This window comes from Cherax quadricarinatus, chromosome 52 (genome assembly GCF_038502225.1).
Source record: "Cherax quadricarinatus isolate ZL_2023a chromosome 52, ASM3850222v1, whole genome shotgun sequence".
Lineage (NCBI taxonomy): Eukaryota > Metazoa > Arthropoda > Malacostraca > Decapoda > Parastacidae > Cherax > Cherax quadricarinatus.
The window spans coordinates 251,164-258,641 of NC_091343.1; the positions used below are offsets into that span (position 1 = coordinate 251,164).

Below are 7,478 nucleotides of genomic sequence, written 5' to 3' on the forward strand. Positions count from 1 at the left end.
AGCTTCTGACCTAATTTGTACTGGTATCTGTGTACTATCACAGTCGGTGATTTTCTTATGCTGAACTTAGATTCAGTATTATGGGAGTTTCGTGACTTTTGTGGAGGATCTGCTGAAGGTCCCTACTAGCTGTCGTTATATTATCTCCTTGTTCCTGATTCTGTGTCGCAGATGCTTGTTATATTGCTATTGGACTTAACATTCTTTTTATTGTTCAAGCAGACTGTTCTGATTGCCATTGGTCAAGAAGTTAGTTTATGAGAGAACTTTGTCAGTCACTTATTTAAGTCTAGTCGAGTCTTGAGACATAGCGAACTACTTAGAGCACTTACACACATACACACCAACTTACTTGTATATATTTGTAATACCTTATTAAATGTTAATGTACCAGACGGTACTTAAGAATTATAAATGTGATATGTGCTTTCAGCACAATGCTACTGTACACGAGAGAAGTGATTAATATTATTTTGATTATTGTGATTAATTTAATTTAATTTGATGTACGCCTAGACAACTTAATTAATAAATTTATTAAATTTTAATTTCTCTAGTTAGTAGCCTACCAGTTGTAATCCTGAAGCACTACTGAATCATACTGAATTCTAATGGATAATTGGACAAGGATACTGACTACTTGTTACGAAAACCCAGTAACAGGCTGGATGCTAGAAGGGCAGTCCTTTCTAGTACTCACTGAAGATCTCTAAGCTTTTAGAATCGCGTTTTTTGTAACAAGTGGTGGTGATGGCTCCCGATGTAGTGGCGGTGATGACTCTGGTTGTAGTGCTGGTGATGGTTCTGGGTGTAGTGATGATGGCGGTTCTATGTGTAGTATTAGTTCTGTGTGTTGTGGTGGTTGTGGTTCTTGGTGTAGTGGTGGTTGTGGTTCTGGGTGTTGTGGTGTTTCTGTGTGTTCTGGTGTCTGCGGTTCTAGATGTACTAACGGTTCTGTGTTTTGATGGTTGTGGGTGAAGCGGTTGTAGTGGTTCTGGGTGTAGTGCTGGTGGTGGTTCTAGGTGTAATGGTTCTGGTTCTGGTTGTAGTGACGATGGTGGTTCTGAGTGTAGTGGTGTTGGAGGTTCTATGTGTACTGGTAGTAGTGATTTTGCGTATAGTGGTTGTGGTTCTGGGTGTAGTAGAGATGGTGGTTCTGTGTGTAGTGGTGGTAGTGAATTTGTGTGCAGTAGTGCTATTGGTTCTGGGAGTAGTGGTGGTGGTTCTTGGTGCAGTGGTGGTTCTGGGAATAGTGGCGCTGATCGCTCTTCGTGTAGTGGAGATGCTTCTGGGTGCAGTGGTGGTGGTGGTTCTGTGTGTAGTAGTGGTGGTGCTTCTGAGTGTAGTAGTGGTGGTTCTGGATGTAATGGTGGTCGTGGTTCTGGGTGTAGTTGTTCTGTGTGTTGTGGTGGTAGTGGTTCTGGGTGTAGTGGTAGTTCTGTGTGTTTTGGTGGTGGTGGTTCTGGGTGTAGTGATTGTGGAGGTTCTGGGTGTAGTGCTGGTGGTGGTTCTGGGTGAGGTGCTGGTGGTGGTTCTGGGTATAGTGGTTAAGGTTTTGTGGTGGTTCTGTGTGTTCTCGTTGCGGTGTAGCGATTGTGGTGGTTCTGGGTGTAGAGGTGGTGGTGGTTCTGGTTGTGGTTATAGTTCTGGGTGTAGCGATTGCAGTGGTTCTGGGTGTAGTGGTTGTGATAGTTCTGAGTGTAGTCGTGGTGGTAGTTCTAGGTGTACTGGTGGTGGTTCTGGGTGTAGTGGTGGTGGTTCTGGGTTTAGTGGTGGTGGTGATTCTGGGTGCAGTGATGGTAGTTCTGGGTGTAGTGTTGGTGGTTCTGGGTGTAGTGGTACTAGTTCTGGGTATTTTGGCGGTAATTCTGGGTGTAGTGGTTGTGGTGGATCTCAGTGTAGTTTAGGTGGTGGTTCTGGGTGTAGTGGGGGGTGGTTGTGGGAGAAGTGGTGGTGGTGCCTTAGGGTGTAGTGGTGGTTCTGTGTGTTGTGGTTGTGGTGGTTCTAGGTATTACAATCCAGGAGTCCAAATGGCCTGTTATCCTGGGTGTAAAGGGAGCAAAATAAACACAGCAGAAAAGTTTTGACTTATATTATCCTTCACCAATTTAGAACAGCAATATGTACACTATATACACTATGTACAGTGATAGGTATTAGTGCACTCCACGATAAGCAAGGCAGAACAGAAGCCACAAGAGAGCAGACCGTGCTTCAACCAGCTCTAGAATGGGAATGACAAGGGCAGACAGGAGAGAGGTACAAACATAACCTCTGCGATTGCCAAAACCGTCTTCTTATTGGCTGGAACCTGGTTACTAGTTGAACGACGGGGCCCCATCGTCAACTCTCAGTCACCTGGTTCGCTGATTGGGGGAGATAGCCTGTAAATGAGGGTGTGTACATGCGCCGAATAAAGGTTACGTACTCTTTGCATGCCACACCCCCACCCCGAGAAGGCTCAGGATTAGGCTGTCACCTCCCAGCGGTAACCGTGCCGCCATGGCACAAAATAATGGGACCGCCTTTCCTTTCAACCATCCAACTCTTAGATAGAGCTCAGCTTTTCTCGTGGCAAAAAGCCAAACCCTAAACTTAAAGCGAGACAGCAAACAGTCGCGCTAGCTTAGGTCCAAGATACAGGCGGACGGTAGCCCGTATCCCCTCACTAAAAAAAAAACCCCACACCAGGGGATAAAAAAAAAGAGCATGAAAGGGGTTACCACAAATAACCTAACATCCTAACCTAATATACATAATTACATAATATAGTTAGACTCTAGATAAAGAGTCTGCCAACATATTTTCTTTGCCGGCAATATATTTAATTCTGAGAGAGTAAGATTGCAGCCTTAAAGCCCAACGCATGAGCGTTGTCTCGATGACTCACGAAATCGTAATGACACGGGTTCAATCCCGGCCGGGGTATGGTTTGGTTGGTTTCATGAGCGGTGTGTTGTGGTTCTTCATGGCTTGGAGATATACTAGAGGATTGTGATCACTGTAGACGGTGACCACCCGCGATGTCTGGCCCACATAAACATCGAAATGCTCCAAAGCCAGTACCAGCGCGAGGGCTTCTTTTTCAATGGTAGAGTAAGCCCTCTGATGCGGCTGGAATTTGGCAGAGAAGTAGGCTACAGGCTGCAACTCCTCGTTCTCGTTTTGCAATAGAGCTGCCCCAACCCCAGACTCACAAGCATCAACCTGTAATGAAAAAAGGTTTGGAGAAGTCTGGAGACAAAAGAATGGGTGCAATACGCAATAATCTTTTTGCTTTATCAAAAGCATTTTGACATTCTGGGGTCCAATTAAAGGGAACTTTATGACTGGTAAGAGAGGTAAGAGGGGCTACAATATCTGAGAAATTCTTACAGAATCTTCTTTAAAATCCTATCATGCCTAGGAAACGTTGAAGAGATTTCCTATCATGAGGAACTGGATAATCTTTAATAGCAAGAACTATAGCAAGTTAAGGAGCAACTTTACCACTACCTACTTCATGGCCTAGAAAAGTGACAGCGGCCTGGCCAAAGGAAGATTTAGATAAATTAACAGTTAAATGGGAACTCTGAAAGGTCTCAAAAAAATACTTAAGTCTAAGTAGGTGTTGATCCCAAGTATCAGACACCACAACAATATCATCCAGGTACGCTGCCGTGCCTTCAAGTCCTTTAATAGCCTGATGGATAAGTTTCTGGAATGAAGAGGGGGAGTTTTTCATTCCGAAAGGGGTAACTGTGTATTGATAATGACCTCCTGGAATTACGAAGGCAGAGATTTCCTTCGCCTTGTCCGTCAAAGGTACCTGATAGTAACCTTTAAGGAGATCTAACTTGGACACAAAAGTAGCCTTACCCACAAAGTCAATTACGTCATCCAGACGAGGAAGAGGGTAAGCATCTGTGATTGTGACCTCATTCACCTTACGGTAGTCTGTACACATACGAAACCCTCCATCATCTTTTTAACAAGGATGCACGGTGAAGCCCATGTACTAGATGACTCCTCCACTAACCCATGCTCTAACAGAAATTCTACTTCCTGCTGAAGTAGCCTCTGCTTTTCAGGATTAGCTCTGTAGGGGGAGAGTTTAATAGGTTTAGAGTTTCCCACATCTACATCATGATAACCTAACGTACATTTTTTCGGCACATCCGAAAAAATATTAGGGTATGACTGTAGAAGCTCAGTTAAACTTGTTGCTTGCGTTTCAGATAGTCTCTCCATTAAAGGGCTAGAGTCCTTGAGGAGGACAGAATTTGAAAGTTTAACATTAATTTCAGAAACAGAGTGCAAAGAATCAGAGTCGTCCTCAGAGGAAGAGGACAGAGGAAGAGGGCATTACTGGGACTTTATCTGGTGTATGAAAAGATTTTAATTGATTAATGTGGTAAGTTTTAGTTTTTGAGGTCTTATCAATGGGAGCTACCACATAATTTACATCAGATAATTTACTTACAATTTGCATAGGTCCCGTAAATCTAGCTTTCAAGGTGTGGCCAGGTATAGGTTCCTGCACCAACACCTTGTCTCCTGGATGGAAGGAGCGGAATTGTGCACTTCTGTCATACCTCTGTTTCATCTTATTTTGAGCTGTCTTTAGGTTAGCCTTGGCTAACTGACGTGCCACCTGCAACCTTGAAGACGGGTTGTAGAGTGTTGAGCTAACGTCTTCTCCCATCCATCCTTCTTTGAGCACCCGAAGAGGACCTCGTACATTGTGCCCAAAGATCAGCTCAAACGGACTATACCCGATAGACTCTTGCACCGTTTCTCGCACTGAGAACAGCAACAAAGATAGTGATTCATCCCAGTCTGTAGGAAAATGCATGCAAAAAGTTCTCATCATGGTTTTTAACGTCTGATGGAATTTTTCCAAGGCGGCTTGGGACTGAAGATGATAGGCAGTGGATAAGTTGTGGATTATCCTTAACCTAGTTAATGCTTCCCTAAATGCTTTGGCAGTGAAGTTAGTACCTTGATCACTTTGAATAGTTTTAGGAATGCCAAAACAAGAAATAAATTAAAGCTTTGAGAATAGCTTCAGTATTAATACTGCGCATGTGAATTGCTTCAGGATATCTACTCTATCCATAATGGTAAATAAATACTGATTTCCCGACTTTGACCTAGGTAGTGGACCTACACAATCTATAATTAAATCTGCAAAAGGTTCTCCATCAGCAGGTATAGGTTGGAGAGGTGCAGGTTTAATGGAATGTCCAGGTTTCCCTACTTGCTGACATTCTCGGCAACACCGGATATGATTCTTCACATCCTGCTTTAATTTTGGCCAATAAAATTCTTTTGTGATTCTATACAAGGTTTTTGTAATTCCTAAGTGACCTCCTAATGAAGTATTATGAGCTATATTCAATATTTGAGGTCTAAACTTTGTTGGAACCACTAACCTGTCAGACAATTGCCGGCCCTCTATCTCCTTACCAGTCTCAGTGCAGATCAAATAATCGTTTTTAAGTTCATACTTGACCGGATGATCCAAAGAGGATTTACCCATGGCTGCCTGAAAAGCGAAATTTAAAGAAGGGTCCTTTCGTTGTTCCTCCCGGAAGGACAGTCCCTCGGGCATGGAAACAGAGATATGTGGCAATCCTGCAATCTGGGAATAGGAAGGCTTAATCGGGGTCTGTTCACTTTATCTACGAGGCTCTGGCCAGTTTTCCTCGTAAAACAAAGTGGCTATTCCGAGATCGGAGTCGTCCAAGGATAGGTCAACATTCTCGCCAGACAACCCTCGGGAGGTTGCCCGAGTTATGGCCAACACCGGAGAAGAATTAATCATTATAGGTTCAGGACACACACTAGCAGTAGTAATGTTATTACCCAGTAATAACATGGCATCTTTCATGGGGAATCCTTCGGATACACCTACAGTCAAGTACCCAGTGTAATATTTGCACTGTACATAAATTTTATGCAAAGGGACAGAATATATAGCTCCTCCAAATGCTTCCAATAAAACAGAGGAAGTCAAAGAAGTGTTCTTTGAAAGGGGTAATATTCCCTCTCTTATAAGTGAGCAATATGCTCCAGTATCTCTAAAGGTTTTGACTTCAGTTGTTTCTGAGTTTTCCTGAAGGGAAATAAGACTCTTACAATAATAAGGGGCAATCCCTTTTTCTACTTCTCTCGGGGACATGTTACTAGGGATATTAAAGATTTTCCCAATGGGTTGGGGTTTGTGGGGGCAGTTGGGACGGATGTGACCTACTTTGTTACAGAGGAAGCAGACGACAGGCTTGCCCTTTACTCTCTGCTGACGTTGCAACTGGTGTCGTTCTGGCTGGTGTCTCTCTGAATACTATTGTCGAGATGCACTATGTTGAGTAGTTTGTCTCTCAGCAGGTGGATCATAAATTGAGAAGCGTGGCTCACCAGGTGACTTAGTTGGCTGACGTAGACGTTCTCCCTCGGGCTGGCACTTCATTCTCCAAGGTTGACGATCTCTGCTCATGCCAGGCTGTTGAAAAGAGAGACGGGACCGCTCGGACAAGGAGCGGTTAGTTTCGAAGGTATCAGCCAACCTGCCTGCCTCCAATGAAGTGGTTAAGCCACGATCCTGCAGAAAGACTCGAACCTCTGGTCCCACAGACTCCAGCAGGTTGTCAATCAGAATAAGCTGCACCAGATCCTCAAAAGTGGCGACACCACTTGCTTTATACCAGCTGGTAAAAACTTTGGTCTGCTGTCGCACAAAATCAACCAGGGATTGACCAAGCTGTCGCTTGCCTAATTTAAATAATTTCTTGTACTTAGCTGGGGTACATGTATATGCTCCCAAAACTGTGGTTTTCACTACTTGATAATCAGAAAATTTAGCGTCATTTAACACTGACGTAAATTCCTGTGCCTTACCAAACAATGCTGTGTGAACCAACGATGCCCAATGCTGTTCCGGCCACCTGAAGGCTCGAGCCTGATTTTCGAAGCTTTCGAAAAATTGTTCTGGTTCGGCCTCATTGAAGCGGGGAACAACCTTACTGCTTTCTGTAAACTAAAATCATTTACAGAATGCGAAAACTGCCTACTTTCTCTTTCCCTATCAAATTCTTCTTTTGCAAATGCTCTCTGTTCCCTAGTCTGCTCAAGATTGATTTTTGCAAGCTCAAGTGCCAACGCCGCTGATTCACCTTGAGACAACCCTGCTGCACTAGACTGACTATTTTGCTCAGTTGATATATCATCTTCCTCCTGCGAGAACATAGTAGTTTTTGCCCTAGCTCCCGTAAAGGGAGGAGTCTGATGTGCCATCTCTTCTTCTCGAAGTTTGTCAGTAATCAATGAACGCAGTTGCGCAGCTGTGAGAGTGCGTTCGTAATTAATGCCAATGGAAAGAGCAATTTGCCAACAACGTTGTAGGGACAATTTAGGTAGGTTATACAAGTATATGCCGACACCAGACGTCTGACTCGTCTAGGTGGCATACCACAATGTACAAGTTATTCACTATGCAC

The 7,478-nt window shown here is 43.8% G+C and overlaps 1 pseudogene; it reads right to left on the reverse strand.

Annotated features, from left to right (window-relative positions):
* Nucleotides 1–945: 945 nt before the first annotated feature.
* LOC138854193 (uncharacterized) lies at nt 946–7,227 on the reverse strand (annotated as a pseudogene).
* Between the last annotated feature and the right edge of the window lie 251 nt (nt 7,228–7,478).